The 25,397-nt window shown below is 36.1% G+C and overlaps 1 long non-coding RNA gene across 1 annotated transcript in view; it reads left to right on the forward strand.

Annotated features, from left to right (window-relative positions):
• Positions 1-6,781: 6,781 nt before the first annotated feature.
• Positions 6,782-25,397, forward strand: part of LOC122468412 — a 49,235-nt gene continuing 30,619 nt past the window's right edge. Inside the window, exon 1 of the long non-coding RNA XR_006293234.1 lies at positions 6,782-6,855. This is a non-coding gene — a long non-coding RNA (uncharacterized LOC122468412). The remainder of the gene's footprint in view (positions 6,856-25,397) is intronic.

A 25,397-nucleotide genomic window follows, 5' to 3' on the forward strand; every position in this document is an offset into this window, starting at 1 on the left:
GTCTCCCTCTTTCTCTGCAGCTCCCTGGCTTCCACTCTATTTCTCTCTTTCTCTCAAAAGTAAATAAACATTTAAAAATTAAAAAAAAAAAGATTCTACAAAAATTCTGATAATAACAACAACAACAGAAGCATACAAACACCATTTTTAAAACTGGGCAAATGGGGTTTCCTGGTTGGTTCTGTCGGTTAAACATCTGACTTCGGCTCAGGTCTTTATCTCATGGTTAGGGAGTTCAAGCCCTACACTGGGATCTCTGTTGTTAACGCATATCTTGCTTCAGATCCATGTGTCCCCCTCTTTCTCTTCCCCTCCCTCAATGGTTTTCTCTCTCTCTCTCTCAAAAATAAACTTAAAAAAATAAAAATAAATAAAAACTGGGCAAATGATATTACTATTCAATTGTCATTAGAATGTCAAATGGCCAGTAACCATATGAAAAAGTGTTCTCAGTTGATAATATTTTTGGAAAAGCCAAAAAATGATATCAAAAAATGACTCATCAGGTTGGCACAAAATGTATTCAAAATATTTGGTATTGAAAGCATCACAACTTCATCATTTCTTTCCAATAACAAGCACTATTCTGATTTTTAACAAGAAGTGTTTGGTCTTTTGCCTGTATTTAATCTTCATATAAATGAAGCCTTCTTTTTTGTATACTTATTTTGCTAAATATTGTTAACTAAATGTATTCATGTTGGTGCATGTGCTATATATTCTTTTGAATTTTTTAATTCTATTTTAATTATTGACCTATTTTAATAATGCTAGTTATTTGGGTTACTTCCAATTTTTTGTTCTAAGTATAATTGCTATAAACTTTCTTATACTTGTCTTTTTGTGCAAAAATGCATAGATTTCTGCTGGACGTATTCATGTGAATGAATCCATGAGTCATAGATCATGCATATATTGAGTTTTAATGTTTTCTAAAGTAATTATAACAATTTTCACTCTCAAGAACTGCTTATGAAATACCTTAATGTGTCATCATGTCCTTTCCAACACTTGAAATTTAAAAAAATAATTAGCAATTCTGTTATGTATGTGAGGGTACTTAATTTTCATTTTAATTAACATTTTACTGATTACTAGAGAAACTGATCATGGTTTCATAATTTATTGTTCATTTGGTTAGATTCTCTTATAAAAATGCTTGATCAAGTCTCTTAGTGAACTTTCTATTGAATTGCCTTCTTATCTGTTCTATGTATTTATATCCCTATCTACCTACTTACTTACCAATCTATATATCTCTATGTTTATATATATATATATATATATATATATAGTGTTTAATATTCCTGCATTTTATTTTTCTTGTATGTGTATTTGCATTGTATCTTTAAATACTTGTATTTACTTATATTTGACTCTCTACAATAAGTTGTTTAATGAGTAGAAGTTTGTATTTGTAAAGTGCCACAACCCCAATGGATCCTTCGGTCCACTTTCCCTTACCTGGAAGCAAAGTATGCCTGCAGCCTAACTCTAGCCAAGACAAGGAATCATGTTACAGGAAAGTTGCAGCAGGAAGAGGTAACAGTCATAATCCATTTTCATGAAAATGGCTTAATTTGCAAACTTTACAAAGTGATATGACCATATGAAATATTGCTAGTGCCTTTCTCATGACTTGGAGTGGGTCCATATGAAGGGTCTTGATGTTTGTGCTCATTAGTTCCTGATTAATCTGTCTCTTCTACACAATGAATGTATTTTGTTATTGTCTGTCACCTCTAACAAAGTATACTCCAGAGGAGGATAAATATTCACTTTCTTTTTTCTACCATTGCATCCTCAAAGTCTAGAACAGTATCAGGCACAGAAGAAGCCTTCTTAAATGTTGGTTGGAAGAATAAGGAAATGTAATAAACAAGAAAAATATGTATCAAAAACAGAACCCGGTAGAGGCAGAAATTAACAACATGAAGGATTTTATATCTAAGATTGATCAAGGAGAAACTGGTTACACTTTAAGGTTTTTGATAATTTTATTTTTATTTATTAAAGATATTTATTTCATTATTTTTCTCCTCAGTAAAAATGAGTGAATATCTCTGAAAGCTAATCTCTTTTTTAATGCCATATTTCATTTTTCAATTCTTTGTCCCACAACCTAGAAGCTATGATATCCTGATTCTCCATCTCTTCCACTGGTAAAATATTTTAAGAATACCTGAAATCTTTTACAGGGCATTGCAATGGAAATTAAAAGACTTGCTTATAAGCAAGTATATCTTAAAAAGTTGCAATAAGTGCCTGGTACATGTTGAGTCTTCAATACATGGTATTTAATTGGATATGTTAACTGGACACATGGGCCAAATACATTCAAGTGGAGATAGATGCTCATCTCAAAATAAAGTTTAAAGTCAATGGTAGAGTTTAAAGCTCTTCCATCTGAAATACCATTGCAGGAAGATTTTCCTTAAGGATATTAAGAAAAGAAGAGGAAAAAAAGTAAGTTAACTTCAGGTTTGATAATTTATTTCCTGAAGCAGCCAGAAATAAAATACCACAAGTTAATTTAATACACTCTCTGATCTATTTTCAGGCAGCTAGAGTCAGGTCACAAGAGAGTGAGGCAGAAAGAGAAAAAATCATTCAGACCAACTTGTCTTTCTGTCTGAGGGATGGATTTGAGGAAATCAGCTGAGCGTAGTTTTCTTCTTGTAATCCTTTGGAGAAGAAATGGGAATGAAAAAAGGCAGGGATTGTGTAATGGGGGTTTTATTGCAACATGGTACTTGCCCTAACTGCAAATTAAGTACCGTTTGGAGCTGACATATTGCCCTATTGATCCAGAAGTGGGGGGAAAATCGTATGCTTCATGGGAAAATAAATTATGGATTTAAACTATCAGAAATGAATATTGTTCAGGCATTCAGTTTCAAATAATGCTAACTCTTTAGGAGTTGTCTTTATGGGGAGGAATAAACATTTCTATAATGAATTCAATATTTTTTATTGAATTCATTTAAATAACAATGTGATTTACTTTAAAAGCTCTCCTGAATAAAGTTGAGATATGCTTTCTTATTGAGATAATATTTCTTATACCTAGCGCATGGCGTTGTCAATATCTTCTTTTTAGATTCCAGAAAGATGCTGTTAATAGGCAAGATATTGGCATAAAAATAGAGACTACATGAAAGACTGTAATGACCAGATAAACTGTTTTACAGCAAAACTACATGCAGAGCCTTTTATGAACCTATCTCTGACCCTCAGTTAACTTCCTATAGTACCCATGATTATTCTGAAACATTGAGTATGATAATATTTTGTTTTGTTTTGTGTTAAAATATGTTTTTTAATAATCAAAGAACTATATACATCTTTGAATCACTCATTAATAAAATAATATTTAACAAATATTTGTTGAATGGCAATCTACTGCATATCTTTTCCACTTCATTCATTCATTCAACATATAATTTTTAAATGTCTACCACTTTCAAGCTTTGGTCTAGGACCCCAGTTCTATGCATGTTATACTGTTTTTTTCTATTTTCTGCGTCTCTTAACCTTACTTCCCACCCTCATTCTTTTGTCTCTCCTTTCTTCATTTTACCTACCTTTTCCATAACTCAAATTCATGCTTTAGTTCAGTTTGAGTTGCAGAAAAATCTAACCATGGAGACCTTAAATGTGCACACTGATTGAGTCTAGCTTTTCTATTTTGTATCTTTGGGTACTTTGAGTTTCCACAGATATTCTCAGATCTTATTATTTTCCTCAACAAACTGAAGTTTTAAAAAATTACAGCCTAGCATTGGTATGTTGAGCTACAGGAGAACAGAAGCTGAGTAAATGTTATAAAATTTGTCTCTTTTTGTTTTCCAGGCTTCTACAGCCATGCAGACCACAGCATGATTTAATATGTCAACAGATTACTGTGTCATGCTCTTTTATTGATGGACAATGGGGCATGGGAAAAAAAAATGACCTCCATTCCAATGTGTGTATCGCTGTGTTCTCTCCTAACCATGGAGTAGGCCTGTGCCTAATTATCCAGGTCTTTATTTTGAGCCAGATTTTCTCCAAGACAATTAATTTTCACATGAAAGCTGACAGAGCTGTGGGAATGACAGTCTCAGAAGGATATCTAAGGGCAGTATACATAAAAAATAATTTCACTTCCTTTTTATAAGAGAGTTTCACTTGGAAAGTTTCCTTATTCAGAAATACTTTCTTAAAACCCAGAATGTTTAGCCTAGGAGTAAACAATTTTTAACTCCGGAGAAGTGTTTAGCTGGCATTAAACAATTTGAAGAACAAAGATCTTTGGTTTAATGTCAACTAAATAAGTACACATTCTTGCTAGATCATCCTCTGTCCCAAAATTTCATATACGTTTTTCTCATCCTTGAGGTCACCCAACTAATCATGACCTCAGGAACGAGGAACTCAGATAGCAGAAGGCAGTCACCATTTCTGTTGTCATTGCCTGTCTTTTTTCTTCCCTCCTAGGATCCTGATTGTTGCAGGAAAAGAAGGAAATAGAATCTGAGCCCCGTTTCTTTTGGGACCAGCGTTGGCTTCATTTCTTTTGCTTGCTTTGATTTTCCAAGGCTCACTCTCAGTTATTTTACGGTCTCTGTAAGGTTATGCTATTATAAAATCCAGATATTTTTAAAAGGCAAAACAGGTCTTTATCTCACACTAGTCATCGCTGTGATGCTTTATGTGCAAATTTCATTGCAGACAGCAGTTCTATTGGACACATGTCCAGTTTGGATATAAGTATTTTTGTCTTGAATGGGAGACACTACACCAAGTTCTCAGCCTCCAGAGGTGGCATCATGGATTTCCACTATTTCAGGGGCCTGCAGAAATCTAATCTTTCTTCCTGGCCTTCAGGAACAACTGAAATTTATCCTCCAAAATTTCTGCCAGTAAGCACCTTGTACCCATCCCTCTTTACAAAGAAGCATCTGCAGATCTAGCACTTCTTCTTTCCAGCATAATTCCCTTCAAAGAGCCTAGAATTCACTATCTAGGAACAACAATGTCCTGAGGCAAAGGAAATAAGGTGTATGAGGACAAAAAAAGCTGCCCTTCATTTTGTCTTTCTCTAGCGTATCCAGGATGGAAATACAACTTTTTTAGCAGATTTTACCATTTTCTTAATATATTGGATTCATACAAAGTTGTTTGCAGTTCAGCTTAGTGCTATCCCTACTTACTGACGAGGGAACATAAGGCCAGCTGAGGGCAGCGCAAGCTAACAATCCCCCAACCCATCTGCCCCCCTACCACCCCACAAGTGGGATATGTGTGATATCTTGGCTGCCCAAGAACAAAGGAAAGGACAGAAAACAAATGGGTAAACTGATAGAGTCTCCATCAGTTTAGAAACATTTTAGGAATCTTACAAGAAAAGGGCAATCTTATCAATAGCCTCATCTCCAAGAACTCCCTAATATCTTAATGATAATGCTTTGCTAGAGGGAAAAACAACCTTAGGTTGACAATAAGCAGGCTTCCAGTAAGTAATCTGTGTAATCTGTGAGTCTTTATCATATGGAAAGCCCTTTAAGAAACTTCTTGACTTTGTCTCTCCCAACTCCATAGTATATAACCAGTCACTCTTTACAACCCCAGGATAACCCTTTCTGCCCAAGGATCCTGTCCCAGTGCTTTAATAAAATCACCTTTTTTTTTTTTTTTTTTTTTTTGCACCAAAAATGTCTCAACAATTCTTTCTTGGCCTTCAGCTCTGGACCCCCATGACTCCAAAAACCCATCACTTACCACTTTCAGCATTACTTATCATTTAAATGCTTATCATTACCATTAATAGAATGCCTGCTCTGTACCCACCTGACTAAGCACTTTTTATTATGTATTTTAATCTTCATAACAACTCTATGAAATAAATATAATTATTATTTTCGTTTCAAAGATAAACTAAAAAGAAGGGATTTTTAATAGTTTATCTAAGATTACATAACTAATAATTGATGGAGATGGGAACCTGTGCCCTTGTCCATTGAACTAGACTGCATTACTTTACCCTAATTTTTATCAACTTGTTGAGTTTTGAACTAAATTCTGAATCAAAGAACAAGACAAATCACACTCATTATTGAACTTTCGAATGAATATGCATATTCATTTTGTTACTGAATCATGACTGAAACACCCAGTGCAACAGTCCAAGCCAGACACAGACTACATACTTCCTAAATTAATAGAGCTAGAACAAGCAACATCCTATTAAACCAACATTATTTGGACTGTTCCTTTGCAAACAAGTCTTAAGAGAAAGATGCTTCTTAGCTGTATTCACAGCAACATGATGCTCTAGGAACTTGCTGATTTTAAAGCCAATGGGGGGGGGGTGGGGGGTAGGGGGGCAAGAGAATCACAAAAGAAGGTTGTTCATCCCTCCTTACCTGGGAGCGTACCTTGTTGTCCCCTGTTATAACCAGAAACGCAAGTTCATTAAACCCCTTCTTATTTTTGTTTCCTTTGATATAAGGATTTATGAAAAGTTTTAAAACCTTTGGACACCAACTCAGAAGGCTTTCATGTAAACGTTCTATTATCAAGCTTCCCAGCTGCATATTAAAACCTTTGGGTCCACAGAGGTGTATTTGTAGCTGCACTAAGTAACATCACTGGCAAATTTTGAGGTTTAATTAAAGAATACTTATCATAGCTGCATGGCACGGGAATGTTGGATGACAAAACCCTGGTGTTGTGAAATTAATTACATCACCGTAGTGGACTCTGTGCATGTGGAAAACTTGAACCCAAAGAAACAACTCATTAATCTTCACAAGCTTTTCTAAGTGAGGAGAATTATTTTGTGTGGGTGCGTTCACAACAAGCCTTCAAGAGGTAAGCCCTGAGGGATTTTTTTCTTCCTTATAACAATTGTTTATGTTGCAGAAATGAAACCTAAGAAATACTAAATGTTAACAAATGCAAATAATTTTGGTAAGCGCCATTTTTTAAATCCTTGCAAAAAGGTCTTTTAAAACAGTCTTAGGGATAACTTTTAGCTACTATTTGACATTTACTATGCACCTTCACACACTGAGTCTTACTTATCATTTTTAATAACAAAACATTTCTAATGTTTGCTGCCAGTATCCCTATTTTGTAGATGGAGAAACTTAAAGCATATATTGGTCAAGCAACTACTTAAAGTTACTAAATTGGTCATGGTGAGTCAGATTATGAATCCAACCTCCATTCATTAAAACCCACTGCCTACATTATGAAGCAAAGTCAACAAGCAAACAAACCAGCAAAGTTTTCAAAAAAGACATGATGCAAGAGAAACTTGATGAAGTATGAATGAGTAGACATTTAAAATGCTTGTGTTTCAGAGCACCTGGGTGGCTCAGTCAGTTAAGCATCTGACTTTGGTTCTGGTCATGATCTCATGGTTCATGGGTTCAAGCCCACGTTGGGCTCTGTGCTGACAGCTCAGAACCTAAAACCTGCTTCGGATTCTGTGTCTCCCTCTCTCTCTGCACGCCCTCCCCTTGCTTGCTCTCTCTCAAAAATAAATAAACCTAAAATAAAATAAAAATAAAATGCTTGTGTTTCAGGTGATTGGCTTACGTTTGAAATTATTTCATATTTATTCCCTTGAAAATCCTCAGTAACATTTACTTTAGACTATAGACATAACAAAATCACATTTATTGAAAAAGTTATGCACTGGGAATATATAATTCAAGTTTTAGGATTCTTTTAAGTAATAATATTATGTCATGAAAGCGGTGAGCCAGTATATTTTGGCAATGAGTTATGCTTTTTCACTAGCATATTGAATTACGGGAGTTTAAACACAATGGGATACTCACGTCCGCACAATTTTGAAGACACTGCTACTTGCTGGAGTCAGTATCGTCAATTTATACCTAATATTCACAGCTGATGGATATTTGCCTCTCATCTTCTTTGTGCTCAGCATTTCCTTTAGTTACACTATATAGAATAGTTACCGTGTTCACCACTATTGATCTCAAAACCTTACTCTTTCGGACAAAAAGTTATTATGGTAGCCCATGACTTTCAGTCGGTGTTGACATGGATCAGGCTTGCCCCAGGGTGTCCTCAGGAATTGTCTGATTTGTCAGTGTCTATACCTTACCTGTTATCAAATATCCATACTACTACTTCTGCTTTTATTTGTAATAAATTAGAAAATACTATGCATGCAATCAAGACTCTCCATGACAGCATCCTCTCTAGACCTCTGTCATAACATATAACATACTGTTAGAAACTTTGGGTGTACTTTTTACCCTCCCATAATGCTTTGAGCTCTTTGAGAACAGCCAAAGTGTCTCATCAATGTTGTGTTCTTAGAGACTTACACAGGGCTTGTCATACCACAGGTATTCCTTCAACTGGAAATTAAACTCCACAAAATTTAAGTCTCCTATAACCTGGGATATAGAGATAATGATAATTCCAATTCCATATTTTTCTGAAAGCCAGCATTTTCAAAGAAGATTACAATATTTCTTAGTGGTAGTCTGCCATTATTTATATTTATTTTTTATGCAAATGTGTTTTGAGAATATACAAGCTTAAGAGAAAGTTCATCTTAAGAAATATCAGCCTGATGATCAGTTTCCAACCAGCGATGGCCCCTTAGTATGCTCTAATAAATGTTTACAAGGAGACTGCCATTGATCCCAAATTCCAATTTGTCCTTTACCATTCATTTCTATTGTTCTTTTTTTCCTTTTCTTTGGTCAGTTATAGTTCCAATAAACATTTCATTTATAACTTGTCAGAATCCCATTCTACTTATGGAATTTATACATGAGAATATAGAATCCTAAAGGATAGGGCCTTTGTCTTCTTCTTTGCTGCATGACTGAGAGTTTAAGGAACACACAGCACATGTAAAATACTCAATTTAGTGCAGACTGTTTGGTCTTCTACTAGGCTTTTGCATTAAGATATTTCTGATATTCCCAACAAAACAGTAACTTATTTCAAAAATTCAAATTTCATCATTCTGGTCAGGAAGGTTGTTCTATACTTCCTACAGCTACTGTTCACTTCCTTTGTGACCTTATGCTATTTTGAGACTGACATCCTTCAACGTCATACTGCTGGACCTCTTTTTTCCCAAACATGGGCATAGATACTTTTTTCAAACCTGTTTCCTAGATACAAACAACCTCAAGTTGTTACAAGCCTTTGAAATTGCCTTTTTAGTCTTTGCACCTTAAATACAATTTATTGAGTTGTTTCTGTGTGTTTACTCAGGACAGGGCATACAACCTTTATAATAAGAATTCAACACTTTTAAAATTGCTGATTCATTAAATATACTGCTCTTGCACCATGGAACTAACGTGTACCACAAAAATACCAAGCCATAGTGAAGCCAAAAGTAATTAAATTTCATGTGTGTATGTTGTGTGACCATATAGTATGATGATGCCTCTTGAGTTGGAGGACTAATCTCCCTAGAATTCTTTCTCTTGACCCTTAAGGTACTTCAAAATGTCCTGACGAAAAAGAAACAGAATTTGCATAGCTGATGTAGCACTGCTTGCTTGGACCTATCACGGATGATTTGAAGCTGGAAGCTTGGTAGACATGCATAGCATTTAGTAGTTCAAAGTACAGGTTGAGAGCCAGGCAAAGAACACAGAAACGGGGGCACGTATTTGTTCATTTCTCATGTCTAAAAGGCTGTACGTGAAGAAACAAGGTTTTCGATGTAGCAGAATCATTGCCACAAACCTGGGAAGATAAGCCTACAAAGCGCAAATTCAAACTGCAGCACCCTGCCCCATCATCATCAGGATGGTACCTTTCCTGAATCCCTCCAGAAATGTGTGTCTGTCTCCAAGGTGGACTCTACCAGCCTGGCCAGCATCTTCCTTGCTGGGGTCAAATTGCAACAGCCGACATCCAGAGTCCCACTTTTGCTAAGCCCTTACGTTTTATTGAAACGTGTCTATTTTTTGTGGCCCATGCATTTGCTTCAGGTCCATGGTCAAACAGACAGCAGCCCATAAGTAATGGTTTTGTAATTAGTAGCAAGTTGGCAAGATCAGACTCCATGCAATTTTAGTTGTAGTGCCACATGCTGGAGCCTCGGAACTTAAAAATAATAATCATATTGTTTGATACAGAAACCTGCAGAATACACAGATCAAAGATGCTTAAAGACTATACTCACTATGGGACCAATAATTCCTAAGTTACCTGTCCTGGCAACAACAGAAAGAAGCTTCAATCCTTCCATCTATATATTATCCCTTCAATTATTTGTAACAATTCACAACTAATGTAACAGATGTTAGGACAAAACTTGATTCAATTAACAGCATGCCCTTCCTTGTTTTGAATAATAACAATTCACTATAGCCACACTTTCAGTTTGTGGAGGAAAACTTTATTCATTATAAGGGAAAGGGAATATAAGGAATTAAACAATTATAGTAAATATACAGAGGGAGAGAGATAGAGAAGAGCCAAGAAGCCTCAATACATCAAATCGGGCAGTTACATCCAACCTTCTGGCTGGAAAAACCCAGCAGTGAATAGCCTGGCTGGAGTCCCTATTGAGGCTCCTAGGCAGACTGTCCTCCCCTCAGGTGACACTTTCAACTAGCTATTCTCACCAGGAAAATATATATACTACCCTTGTGTTAGTCATGAAGTTTGCCTAAGTGCAGTACCAAGCCAGTTGGTTTTTCTGTTTCTCTTATAGAATCACACAATCTTGGGAACCTGGGCCTCTGCATATTCCTCTTTCCTTCCCCATCCATTGTAGAGGGCCAGCCAGGTCTGGCTCAAGGAGGTGAGGCAAGTTAATTCCTGTTGGCATCAGAAACAGAGAGGCCAGTTCTGATCCCAAGGCTAGATATGCAGTACAAGCCAACTAAGCTCCCTATGATTTTGTATGTGCAACTCTGGGCAGAAATGCATGACAAGTCACATAAATGACTTCTATACAAAACATTCCTTCTCCTAAATTCTTAACCAAATGAGAGATAAGCAGAAGCCAAGCTGACAAATCTCCAAATATCACCTTTGTTTATCTACAGACTTTTTTTTTTTCAACGTTTATTTATTTTGGGGACAGAGAGAGACAGAGCATGAACGGGGGAGGGGCAGAGAGAGGGAGACACAGAATCGGAAACAGGCTCCAGGCTCTGAGCCATCAGCCCAGAGCCTGACGCGGGGCTCGAACTCACGGACCGCGAGATCGTGACCTGGCTGAAGTCAGACGCTTAACCGACTGCGCCACCCAGGCGCCCCTACAGACTTTTATATATCTAAAGAAGTTAGATTCTTTTTTTAAATGTTTATTTATTTATCCTGACAAAGAGAGAGTGTGTGTTTAAACTGTGTGTTTTATCCCAGTTTATCAAAGATTCAACAAATTTGGTGACTAAGCATGAGAAAGAGTTACTTACTTTGAAAAGGTGAGAGAATGAAAATTCCAGGAACAAGTTTCACAAGTAATTAGAGCAGGAGACCAGAAGAATCACAGAAGGAACCTACTGGTTTTGAAAGTTGCAAAAAAAAGAAACCAAGGCCCAGAAAAATCGAAGCACTTTCCATGTTACTGCTTCAAGAAACCTAGTGATTGCTTATTTGTATCGTTTTATATAGAACATTTTGCTTTCTTAAATTTTGTTTTCCACAAGGACACAGAAAATCATTTCATTTTAATTATTTAAGGAAGGCTTAGCATCGTCCACTAGATACTAATGAAATTTAGTCATAGGTCACAGGCATTTAGATATTTTAAGGATTTCAGAAGAACCTGTTTTTAGGGGAGGGTGGGTTGATGGCTTTATCTTTTTCTTCTTGAATAATAGCTAAGTCCTATTTCAACATGTCAAGGATAGTTTTCCATGTCACTGAATGATCTACTCATTCTTTCTTATAGTTTCATATAATTTTATTTTATAGACATACCATATATTTTATCTAAATTATCTGGTGTATATTTTTGGATATATACAAAAACAAAGGCAGGGGGAGAAAAAAGATGAGCAGGTAATTTACCATAGAAGAAATACAAATGTTAGCACATGTGAGATAATATACAACCTACCTAGAATTGAACAAAATATAAATTAAAACAATGAATATTATTTTCACTTATTTAAACAACTATTTTTTAAAACCATAAAATCCATTGTTAAGAAGAAGAGGAAAATATGTGTTCTCATAAGCTGATGCTAGCAATATCAAATTTTATGACCTTTCTGGAGGGTAGGGTTGTGAATTTTGTGATGCATATCAAAAACGTTGAGATATACACAGCATTCATCAGCCTACTACATAATCCCTCAACAAATACGTGTTACTACACAATGACTATATAATAAATGTAAAAAAACGATATTATCACTGCCCTAATGGATTTCAAAGTTCTATATAAAAAGAGCATGCACATACATAACTATGAAAGTCTTAGAAAGTATTTTCACAAGAGGAGACACTTACGGCAAAGTCTCCAGTCTAGAAAAGAGCTTCCATTTCTTATGAAAATTTTAAAACAAAACAAAACAGAGTGATTGTCAACAGCTTAGCTAGGTGGAAAATGAAACACGAGCTCAGAAAAAGAGGTGAAAGTGAAAGCAAGTACAGTTTAAGGTGAAAAGTTTGGATTTTATTCTAAATGCTGTGCGTAGCTGAGGTCTTTCTTCTACTGGCCTCTTCTTGACTCTATGACTGCCTCCTTCTAGGAATGAAAATAGTCTCTGACTTTGCTAAGGATCACTGACAGACACTGGCCTTTCCATATTAGATCCCATGACAGGAAGATCATGCAGGAATTTTCTGCTTTATTCCTGCCCATATAGCAAATTCTCTGTTGAAGTCATGGTCAGACTGCAGTGTGCCAACAGCCATTTCCATCTAGTACCTGTTTGCATTGCATCTTGGGAGATTTATTTTCTCTTATGAATTCATGTAGAGTGAAAAACTGAAGTGTACACAAATAGATGATTCTGAACAGATCGAAACAAGTCTGCAACATATCCGATTTATGATGTTCCGGTCTGGCACTCATGGAGGTACATCACTGAGGATGCCCTTTGTGAGAATCTTCTACTCCCTTCAAAAGGTCTCCAGCTCATGCACCGTTAGATCTGCCATAGCCCACATGTCAAAATCATGCCCAGTCTGCTTCCGGCAGATGACTGAGAGCCATGGGTGTACTAGGGTGTGAGCAATCTTGCCAAAAGTGGGACCCATCTCATGAGCTATCTTGGCTCTGCAGTCCCATCAGCCTGGATGAGACTTCCTCAGAGCTGCCTTGCAGACCAAGGCTTCTCCTCCACAATCTCCCTTATTTCCCATGATCCTTTCACAGGGAGCAGACCTGACTTGGAAAACCCCCTGTCTAAACCTGCTCCTTTTCCCCCCTTTTTTTTTTTTTAATTTTTTTTTCAACGTTTATTTATTTTTGGGACAGAGACAGAGCATGAACGGGGGAGGGGCAGAGAGAGAGGGAGACACAGAATCGGAAACAGGCTCCAGGCTCTGAGCCATCAGCCCAGAGCCTGACGCGGGGCTCGAACTCACAGACTGCGAGATCGTGACCTGGCTGAAGTCGGACGCTCAACCGACTGTGCCACCCAGGCGCCCCTCCTTTTCCCCTTTTGCCTTCACCGGCATTTTCCCCCAAGAAGTAATTTGCCAAGTACTTTCTTCTTGCTTTCCTCTTCTCTGCTTCTCAGAGGACCCAAACAGAAAACCTAGCTAACTTCTAGTGTAGACAATAATATCCAAGGTAAATGCTAAAAACAAGAGCGAGTCAGTCTTTCCTGGTTCTTTTTTGACTACTCATGTTACCACAGATGTTCACATGTGCATATAACATGTTTTCCAATTAAATCTCACCACATTTACTTAAGGTAAATAGAATTTAAATATTTTTAATCCTAACTCTCCTAATTCTCATTCTTTCCTCTTCTCGAATGTACATATGGAAACTATGAGTGAAAGTTGGGAGAGTTTATGTTAGCCAAACAGCTATCATTTTTATAATTAAGGAAATACACTCGTTTCTGCTAATTGATACACCTTTCTGACCATGCATGTACTTTACAAATCTATGCTACCCTTTTTATGTTGAGCCAATCGTTTCCTTTTTATTTGCCGATATGCATGCAGCCAGGTATTTCTTTGATCCTTTGTATATTAACTAAAATACTCTTCAGTAAAAGCTGAACTATATAGTCCCAGAATATCACAGAGTTGGTGATCTCTAATATAATGGCCATTTTACATTTGCTCCAAACAATCAGAATGTTAGCAAATTGGAATGAAACAGATTTGTTGTGTAAAGAACGTATTTATTATATAAACAAAAGAGCATTTTTGTTATTATTAGGGCTCTGCATGTACCACTCAAGCTCAATTGTCCAAAGAGTAAGACCCACAGAGTCCAAAAGCGATGCCACTTGAACAAATAATTATTAATCCACTTTCATGTGCCAGCACCTTTTGTGGGAAGTGTGGGAGTGAGAAAGTAATCAAAGCTGTAGTCAAAGCTACTTACAATATGATAGTGAACATGTAAAGAAAAGAATAGGGTGTAATAAAAGCAATTATTGAATTTAAAAATCACCTTTGAAGCCCAGATTAAAGATCATTTGAGGATACTAGGGAAAGTTTCCCGGAATGCTATGAAAAATATAGTTGCAGTCAAGTGGACTAATTCACACTGCAGGGTATGAGGGAGAAATGAAAAAAAAAAAAAAAAAAACAGAAAATGCCCTGATAAAGGTTAGACAATTCTCTAGTAAGGGGTGGGAAAGAATAACTATAAAATGGCGTGTCAACTTGTGAGGAGTAAAAGTTGGTAATTGTTTTGAGCGTTAGATCCCAGAATTTGTCCAATCCTTCCCTGACTTCGTTTTATGATATAGTTATAGCCCATAAAGATTAAGTGACTTTCCCAGGTCATATAGTCTGTGTAAGGTTACGTTGATAATGGGACGTGTTTCTCCCATTTTATCCTGGGGCTTTTTCTATCATTACCACGTGTAAGGGCCTAAAATGGCACTGTGTTTGCAAGTTATCGTTTCCATAAGGATAATTTGTATGGCCTTGGAATAACATAGAGTGTATTCTTGGTTTATCAGATGAGCATCTAGAATTCAACGATAGATATTCCAAAACGAAACAATTCAGCTCCTTCTCATTGGGTAATATACAAGATTTGCTCCTCCTTTAGCATTGCCTTTTCTCATTTCCCTGTTTGACTTGTCACTTGAGTTGATCCTCAATATTCCCCGGAGAAGCTAGGCATGAGAGAGGAGTCCATGTGCCACGATGTCTGTAAATCCAGATGCTAAAATATATAAAATTCCAATGTAAAAAAAAAGAGGGAGAGGCACCAAAATTAAGGACCAAAAAAAAAGATAAAAAGGTGATTTTTCATGTCCTTCCAAATGATGTTCCCTTCATTTTCAGTTTACTCAGTGCAGTCACAATGGAAAGGGGATATAACTGAGAGAGTCAATTTGGCTTCTAAAATCTTTGTGAAATTTTCTAACTTTGAGTGGAATTTTGCATGATTCATACCACATTGGGAAGGTAGTGTAGCGATGAAATTTCCCAACTTTCCGCCTTCAATAGTTATTGTCGTTATTTAAGCTATCCCTGGGGTCTCAGAAGCTTCTGTGCCTGTTTCCCAGAATATATAATGCATTGGATTGAAAAAAACGGAGTCACTTTTCTCTCTCTCCATCTATAAATTGATAGGAAAAAAGCAGAGAGGAGCAATCTGGGACTGGGATAAGAATATAAAGTAAGTTTTGCTAACTTTTAGCCAAGTACTCCAGCACTGGTCAAAATGATTCATCTGAGCATTTGAAACAAATTCGTAACCGAGCTAATAGGTCATCTGTTTAAGATATAATTTATCTGACTTCAAGGTAGGACTTTTTAGCTTATTTCTTCAATGCTCTTTAAGGTTTGAACACACATTTTTGAAAGACTGGGTTATGTAAAAAATATTTAATGTGCATTATTAAAAAGAATTGGATAGTTTTTGTAGAGAAATTCATTGTGGAATTTTATAACTGAGAATTCTACTTCATCCTACTGGCCTGTGTTCTTTTAAATTACAGATGCATTCTACATACAAGGAGAGTCATCATCATTTGTTTGACCAAGGAGTAAGCACTGAAAGAATATAGCTATAACTGGCCAACAGCACAGTCTTCAATGATGCAAATAAATATCTCTTTTTAAAGTCTTTATTTAAATTCCAGTTAGCTAACATATAGTGTAATATATTTTCAGGTGTACAATCGAGTGATTCAACACTTCTATACAATACCCAGTGCTCATCACAAGTGCCCTCCTTGATCCCCATCACCTATTTCACCCTTCCCCCACCCCCACCTTCTCCCCTCTTATAACCATCAGTTTGTTCTATAGTTAAGAGTCTATTTCTGGGGGCGCCTGGGTGGCTCCGTCGATTAAGCTTCAGCTTAAGACTTAAGACTTTGGCCCAGGTCGTGATCTCACTGTTCATGAGCTGAAACCCCACATCGGGCTCTGTGTTGACAGCTTGGAGCCTGGAGGCTGCTTCGGATTCTGTGTCTGCCTCTCTCTCTGCCCCTCCCCTGCTCTCACTCTCTCTCTCAAAATAAATAAATAAACATTAAAAAGAAATTTAAAAAGAGTCTATTTCTTAGTTTGCCTCTCTCTCTCTCTCTCTCTCTCTCTCTCTCTTTTTCCCCTTCCCCTATGTTCATCTGTTTTGTTTCTTAAATTCCACATATAAGTAAAATTATGTGGTATTTTTTTTTCCTGACTGACTTATTCCACTTAGCATATTACTCTCTCCACGTAGCTCCACCCATGTTGTTGCAAATGGCAAGATCTCTTTTCATTCATGGCTGAGTAATATTCTATTTTTATAAATAAAAACTACAATGAGATATCACCTCACATATGTCAAAATGGCCCAAATCAACAATGCAAGAAATAACAGGTGTTGGTAAGGATATGGAGAAGGGAGAACCCTCTTGCACTGTTGGTGGGTATGCAAACTGGTGCAGCCACTCTGAAAAAACAGTATGAAGGTTCTTCAAAAAGTGAAAAATAGAGGGGTACCTGGTGGATCAGTCAGTTAAGCGTCCGGCTCTTGATTTCGGCTCAGGTCATGATCTCCCAGTGTGTGGGTTCAGGCCTCACCTTGGGCTTTGCACTAACAGTGTGGAGCTTGCTTGGAATATTCTCTCTCTCTCTCTCTCTCTCTGCCCCTCCCCTGCTTGCAATTTCTCTCTCTCAAAAATAAGTAAACACTAAAAAAAACCTTAAAAATAGAACTACCGTATGATACAGCAATTGTACTCTTAGATATTTCCCCAGAGGATACAAAAATACCAACTGAAAAATATTTATTCTTGCACCTTGATGTTTATAGTAACATCATCGTATAATAGCCAAATTATGGAAACAATCCAAGTGTCCAACAACTACATAGCTTAGTTTTTCCTTTTTCATTTTGACGTATAATAAATATCTATATCTGCATCACTTATGAATAGACATTAGTAGATTTAATTTCAAAAGATACGTCAGTCCAGTTACTACTGCAATTTTTGTTACAGCATAAAATACTGAATTCTTACATTCATGTCATAGACATAACGAAATGGTAATAAAAGGGTATCTTCAGAGATTTGGCAATCCATTAAGCCTCTCAAAATTTTAATATCAATATCTGAAAACAGTGATAATGGTACAAACATAGGAGGGTTAATCTACTGAGTGATTGGATACAGTGTAATTCTTTTATTTCCCCATTAACCAATCCAGTCGCAGTCAATTATGACAAGAGTGGAGTTTGCTTTTAGCAGCCATACTCCTATAGGAAGAGACATGCCCTGATACTAAAAGTTAGTAACCTTGCTGCTATACGGCTTTATAGTTGGCAAGGCACAATTTAACAAAAGTGATTTCTTCTGATCCTTTTAACAGCAGTATGTTTTAGCGATGAGCAAACGGGAGTTAGCTGTTGGTAGAACCAGGATGTAAACTTGTGTATTCTGAATCTGTGACCAGTATTATTTTCACTATAGCATGATGAAGGAAATAGAAATAAGTTGTGATGACAAATAGAAAGAAGATATATAGATTCACCGGGGCGTCTGGGTGGCTCAGTAGGTTGAGCGTCCAGCTTTGGCTCTGGTCATGATCTCACAGTTGGTGAGTTCCAGCCACATTGCTTTTATGCTAACAGCTCAGAGCCTGGAGCCTGTTTCAGATTCTGTGTGTGTGTGTGTGTGTGTGTGTGTGTGTGTGTGTCTGACCCTCCCCTGCTCACACTATGTGTCTCTGTCTCTCTCAAAAATAAATAAACATTAAAAACTTTAAAAAATATATATATAGATTCACCAAACCTAATTTAAATCATGAAAAAAATTATGACCACAGAACACAAAGGAAGTGCCAATTAAAAGAAAAGATATATAAAATCTGATTTTGAGGTCCAGAAGAGAATGCCTACTTCAATCCATAAAGCTTATAAAATAATCACTAGAAGTTCACTTTGAGTAGATTAAAAATTTTACTGATTCCACATCAAGATTCATATCTCATTGCCAGCGCAGAAGAAAACATGAATGTAGGCATTTATAAGTGCAGCATTAAAAGAAAGAAAAATAATTCAACAATTATTGACTATCTACCAAGTCCTATGAACTAGAAATTTACATACAAATATTCATTTCATCTATAGCTTCTGAAAAGCAATTTTTAAAACAGTTACCCTATCTGGTCATCCATTATCATTCCCAACTTTGTGTTGAATAATATAGTGAGGGTTATTTTCATAAAGGTATTATGCATGCTTGGAATGAATATATACTCTGCAGTCCTTGGGTGTAATGCTCCCTTAACATATAATCAGTACTTTAGCATTGTCACTTGTGTTGTTTATATTGTTTTTACTTTACTGCTTTACCTTTCGTCAAACACTCAGAGAATTGTTGTGGATTCTTTTATTTCTCCTTGTAGTTTTCTCAATATTTGCTTTAAATGTAATCTAATTTTATCAGGATAGTTATATCTTTCTCATGAATGGGATGTTAAAATTTTGTAGTATATATCACTCTAATAATGCTTTCTGCCTTAAGATTTAACATATCCTAGACTTTTTAAATTACTTTTTGACTTATTTTTCCATTCTTTTCCTTTCACTTATATTTTTTCCTTAGCTATTTTAAGGGTGTGTCTTGTATAAACACGTTTTACTACTTAATAAAGTGTAACAAACTTGGTTCTAACTGATGAATTTAGTACAGTTACATTTAATGGAATTACTACTATATTATATTTACATCTCCCTATAATTTTTCTTTGAATTTTCCATTTGTCCCACTTGGTCTATGTTTATTTTTCTTTATTTTATTTATTGTTGATGAACTTAGAACTTTTAAAAGTTTTATTGAATTAATATATACATACAGAGAACTTCATATAATAATTGCAGAGCTTGATGTATTAACACAAAACAGATCTAGGTAATAAAAATCTCTGTCAAAAATAGAGAACTACTAGCAGCTTGAAGAACCTAGTAGTGTCTCTTTATAATCTCTTACCTCTCTTTCCTCCTTCTACAAAGATAACCACCCTACTGACTTCTGAGACTTTTATAAATTAAACTTGTCTGTGTTTGAATCATGGAGCAGGTACTCTTTTTGTCTGCTAAATATTGCTTTTACAACTTATTTTTATACTTGTGTAAAATTGTAATTAGCTTAGTGTCAGTGTTTGATGGAATCTAGTTATAATGTACTAGAATTTTTATCCCTACGAATGTTTATGGGTTTTTTTAGTTTACGTTTCTTGGTAAATATAAACACTGAATATATTTATAACATTCTTGTACATGGTTTCTGCTGCATAAATACATGAATTTTCTAGGGTAGTGGTTCTTAACCAAGGGTGAAGCCACCTCCCAGGGGACACTTGGCAATGTCTGGTAACACTTATGTATGTGACAACTCGAGAGGGTGGTTACTACCAGATTGTAGTGGGTAGAAGATAAGGATGTGGAAAAACATCCTCCAGTCACAAGATAGCCTCCCCAAACAAAAACTACTCTGCTCAAACTGTCAGTCATTACATGGTTGAGAAATCTGCTTAAGAGGGAATACTCACGAAGTATTGTGATCTAGATTAAGTCATCATACTTTACTCCTTTAGTTTGCCCTGATATTATTATATTTTGCATTTTTAGAAAAAGTTGCATCAGTGTTGATTTCCATTTAAAATAAATGGCTGGAAATTTTATTAGGATTGCACTGCACCCATAAATTGGTTTGTAAAAACTAGCTTTCTTTATATATTTTTTAAGATGTTTATTTATGTATGTTGAGAGAGAGAGAGAGACCATGAGTGGGGGAGACAGAAAGAGAGGGAGAGAGAACACCACACAGGTTCTGCCAGTGCCCCATAAAAAATAGACATCTTTAGAGGTGCCTGAATGGCTCAGTCAGTTAAGCATTGGACTGTTGGTTTTGGCTCAGGCCATGATCTCAGGGTTCATGGGATAGAGCATTGAGCTGACACACCCAGAGCCTGCCTGGGGTATCCTTTCTCCCTCTCTCTCTGCTCCTCTGATTCTCTCTCTGTCTCTCTCTCTCAAATAAATAAATACACTTAAAAAAATGAAAGTTTTATATATTATTTTTTACTGTAAAATTTTCATTTGCTCCCTGTTCTTTTTATTGATCTTATTTCTGTGTCAAAGTTTTCATTCTTGCCTTTTAATATTTTGAAGTCATTTGAAGGGATACATTTTTGTTACCCATGGTTTTTCTTTGTGGTTATGCCTTTTGTCTCCTCTTATGCTTGGTTAGTTTTTCTACTGGGTTATGGTCACTGTGAATATAAAATTGTTGAGATAATTTGAGGTTCTGTATGATGTTATCTCCCTTAGAAGTTTAATTAAATTTGCTTTTGCCAGACTGGTAGCCTAAGGGCAATAATCACGTTAATCAAGTAAAGGATTAAGTATTTGAATTGGAGGGTTAGTCCCTGTGAGGACTGATCTGTTTCTAGCTTTCCCTCACTCTCCATGTCTAGGCCTTCTGAGACCAATTTAAATTTTGAGCTGTTACAGGGGATTTTCTCCATAACTGGATTAGTACTTCAATTTTTGTTCTTCCAATCCTGTAAGGAAAATATTCTGTGAATTTCCATATATTGTAAACACTTATTAAGTGGTTAGCTCTTATTAGAGCTTGTGTTAATATTAGTACCAGCCACTTCACAAGTACTTGTGGCTTACTCCTCCCTAATTAGATAAATTCTATGACTTTGGCTGTGAGACTCTTTCCAGGCCCAGTTGAAGTTAAGACTGTGCTCGCAGATACATTATGTTCTCTGGAAAAGACTATCTCAATAACTGATAGGACTGACTCTGTGTTTGACAGACATCACAGATTTCAACTTTGAAAGGCTTGGGGGAGCAGGATCTGACAAGTGGGATGGGATGGAAGTCAGCTCTTTAACATTTTAAATGTACATAGTTATGTAAATGCACATAGTTATGTGTTAAAAAGCAACATTTTCTCTATTGAGTTCTCAGTGTTCAGAATAGAAACCAGAGCAAATTAAAATTATGTAATGAAGCAAAGATGTTTTTCTCAGCCAGGAAATCATTTGCCTTGTTTTCTTCCCCCATGATGATTCACATCAGAAGAAAAGATGTAAAACTGCTAATATGAAATTAGCCAATTAGAAACAGAATGTTGGAATCCATCAGTTTGTGTTTCTTCCAGTTGCCTTCCTATTTGTTTTTTTTTTTTTTTAATATTTTGGCATAGAAAAAGCTGTCATTTTCCTCCACTTGATTCAGTGTTATATTATCTCTCAAAAAATGGATAAAGCCAAATGTTGTTTCCTACCTACATCCTAAAAAAAAAAAAAAAAAAAAAAAAAAAAGCCAGTGGTAAAACCTTCTTTGTTCTAGTGATGATATATTTCCTTTGCATCTTTCCTATCTGCCATTTGAAGCAAATTTATTTTTCTTTATGATTTTTATAATGGTGGGTAGTCCAATTCTGCTGGTTATCCATGATTGCAAACTTTAAGAGAAGAAATTTTATATCTTAAAGTTTCCAATTTAAATGTTTTCAGACCTTCGAGGTCTACATGCTTATATTGATATCATCTTGGTCACATGGGCCCATTTGGTATCATATGCTCATGTTGGTGTTGAGTTGCTTCATTTTCTGTAAACAAAGATGTCACTTTGCCCTGAAGTATTTATTACTTCCTACCAGTAGTTACTCCTTCATATCAGGGTTGAATCAGTTCTCCTAATTCAAGTTCTTCAAACTAATGAAATGGTAATGTGGTGCTTATAGAAAGGAGATATATACGGCATCTTGACACAAATAGTCCATGTCTGTCATAGTCTACCATTTGGACTACTGGTGTTATAGTCATCTCTTTCTATGATATATCCTACGGTACACTGAAACTCACACTCCTCTTTAGAGTATTCTCAATTCTATGTAACTGTTGTCCCATATATATCCTAAATTCAGTTTCACATTGCTAACTGGTATCTACATTGTCCATTTGGATGAGTGATTGCTACCTCAAGATCACATAATAATTCAGTCATCATATTTCCCCCACCCCATCTCCAACCAATTCAACTTTTTAATTTTTTCTGTTTCTGGCAATTCTACCAATTTAACTGAATGATTAAAGTCAATAAACCTTATTGGACATAGATATGTTTGAGGCACAAACCAATCTCGAAAAGAATGTATTATCTGTGTCTCATGATGCAGGATGCAATTTTTTTTTAAACTTTTTTTTTTCAACGTTTTTTATTTATTTTTGGGACAGAAAGAGACAGAGAATGAACGGGGGAGGGGCAGAGAGAGAGGGAGACACAGAATAGGAAACAGGCTCCAGGCTCTGAGCCATCAGCCCAGAGCCTGATGCGGGGCTCGAACCCACGGACCGCGAGGTCGTGACCTGGCTGAAGTCGGACGCTCAACCGACTGCGCCACCCAGGCGCCCCGCAGGATGCAATTTTAAGTTACAGACTCAGCTTTTTCTCTAACTGATGGGCCTGGAAAATAAAAACATGCAATTCTTATTCTCCAGAGGATCTCTGGAATGTAGAACCTCCGATTTATCTTGTCACTGGACACATGGTCTTTGAAAAATACATTATTTTCAAAGAGTGTTTATGATGCCCATGAAAATGCTCGGGGTTCTTAAGATACAGTCATAATTAACCAGGCACACTGGCAATATTCATAAGTGAATAGAGTCCCGGCTACCAGACAAAAGTTGACCATGCTCTTTACTCACCAGTGATTGTAATGGTATACAAGAGTTGCAATGTGCTCTTAGATACATAACGAAATTTCCTTTTCTTAGTCAGGTACAGTGCTGTATTTAATACAGCCAGTACTCCATTCACTGACCAAACAAGATTTAATAGAATTGTCAGTATCAGATAATTCATAATTTTTCCTCTTAATCATGGCGTCACTTTCTGAATCCACTTGGAAATTACTTACGAGTTTGTACTCCTACGATGAACTTTATTTGTTTCACATATATTAAACACCGAGTGAATTCTTACTACCTACAAGGCTTCTGCTGCCAAGTGAAGTTTCTTTCAATTAGCACATCTGAATGTAAATGTGAAACATACTGAAAATTTAACAAATGATTCAGGGATGATATCGAAATCATGAATTATTTCACCTCTAGCACATTCTGAAGAGATGCTATAAACTGGATTTGAAATCGGTCTCTTTTGAGATGTAAATCCAATCACAAAAATATGAAATAAGAACCACTTTTCCTCTTCGAGGGTTTAATACAGTGTGTTGTCCTGTCAAAAGAACACACTTGGAAGAAGAAATGACTACATTTATATGCTAAAGAGAATTTCACAGTTTGTTTCTCTAAGTTTCAAATACTTCAACTTCCTTTTTTTTTCTTTTTTTTCTATTGGTGGTCACAATCAGTGCAAAGCGCCAATAATAGTAAAGGCATTTGCACTGCTGCAAATTTTTAAGTGGAAACTCTTGCCAACAAACACCAGCTGTACTGTGATCTTTTACTGCTGTCTCATTTCGCTATTCAACAGCTTCTTTCTCCCTTTCTATCATAGCTTGGAAATATGTGGTGAGAATTGCAGATCTCAACACATACCAGAGAGTGTTTTAAAAATCATACAGTTGCCATGATAAAGAAATTTTCGATAAGCAACAACAGAGAAGAAAAACAAGTGCTGGCGGCATCAGTTTAATTACTTCCATATTCAAAGCACAAGCAGGGATTCTATTTGGATCTAATCTGTTCGAACAATGATCACTTCTGCCAGACGTTATTAAATGGTTGTGCAAGCTAACCAGCTCCATAAGATGTCGCTGCAGAGCTAAGTCCTCAAAGCACTCATAAATAGACCAAATAAATCTTAAAATAATTTTGATAAGTTAAAAAAAAATCAAGCTTTCTTAGAATTTTAATAAGCGATTGACTTTAAGACCCTTATTATAGAAACAACACAACTAATTTCCTTCTACTGATGCCTTATTTGGTTTTTTCACTTAATGTTTAGACAGTTATTTTCCAATGGACAAGGCAAAACTTGCGTTTGCTTACTATGAAACAAGAGTATTTGTTCATTCATCATTTGGAATTATTTCATGTTAAATGAACCATATAATTTACAGTGAGACTTGAATTCTGTTATCACTTCAATCATCCAAGATTTCATTTCATTTCAAAAATTCCAAAGGGAAGAGAGGGCAAATAAACCATTAAAACTGTGCAAATCCAATGTGTCTGACTTACTTGACTGTCCTTAAGCAATATGATCGTGCATACTGACTAAAAGAAATGTAAAAACCACAGGCAGAGCACATACAATCTTCACTTCCAAGTTCAAAAGGTTTATGCTCTGGCATTCTCGAAAACCTAGTCCAGATCTTCTGACTGTGAGTCTCCTCAGCCTATGAGTTCTCGTTATACTTTAAGATATTTTGGGCTCTATCATTTCACATTTTCTCGCTAGTATCTTAGCTGTCTATGTGGTTGGCTTCGGTTACTCAAGCTTCTTGAGATTGGACATCCTGCCTTCTTCCTTCTTGTATAATAAAATGAACACTGCTTAAGCAGCAAAACAAAAACAAGTCTTACGCGTGCAGTAGCCTTACAGTTCAGATTTTTGTATCCTTACTAATCCCTGCAAAAGTGAGAGTCTGTTTTAGAACCATCTCCACTGTATCACTTAGAATTTGTTCCTAAACTTACACAGAGACATGACTCAAATCTGATGACTCAAATTATAGGCATCGTTCTATCCATGGAGAACTCTCATTGCACATAGGAGGCACTGAATAAAGTTTTCTCTTTTTCAG

The sequence above is a fragment of the Prionailurus bengalensis genome, chromosome B1 (genome assembly GCF_016509475.1).
Source record: "Prionailurus bengalensis isolate Pbe53 chromosome B1, Fcat_Pben_1.1_paternal_pri, whole genome shotgun sequence".
NCBI lineage: Eukaryota > Metazoa > Chordata > Mammalia > Carnivora > Felidae > Prionailurus > Prionailurus bengalensis.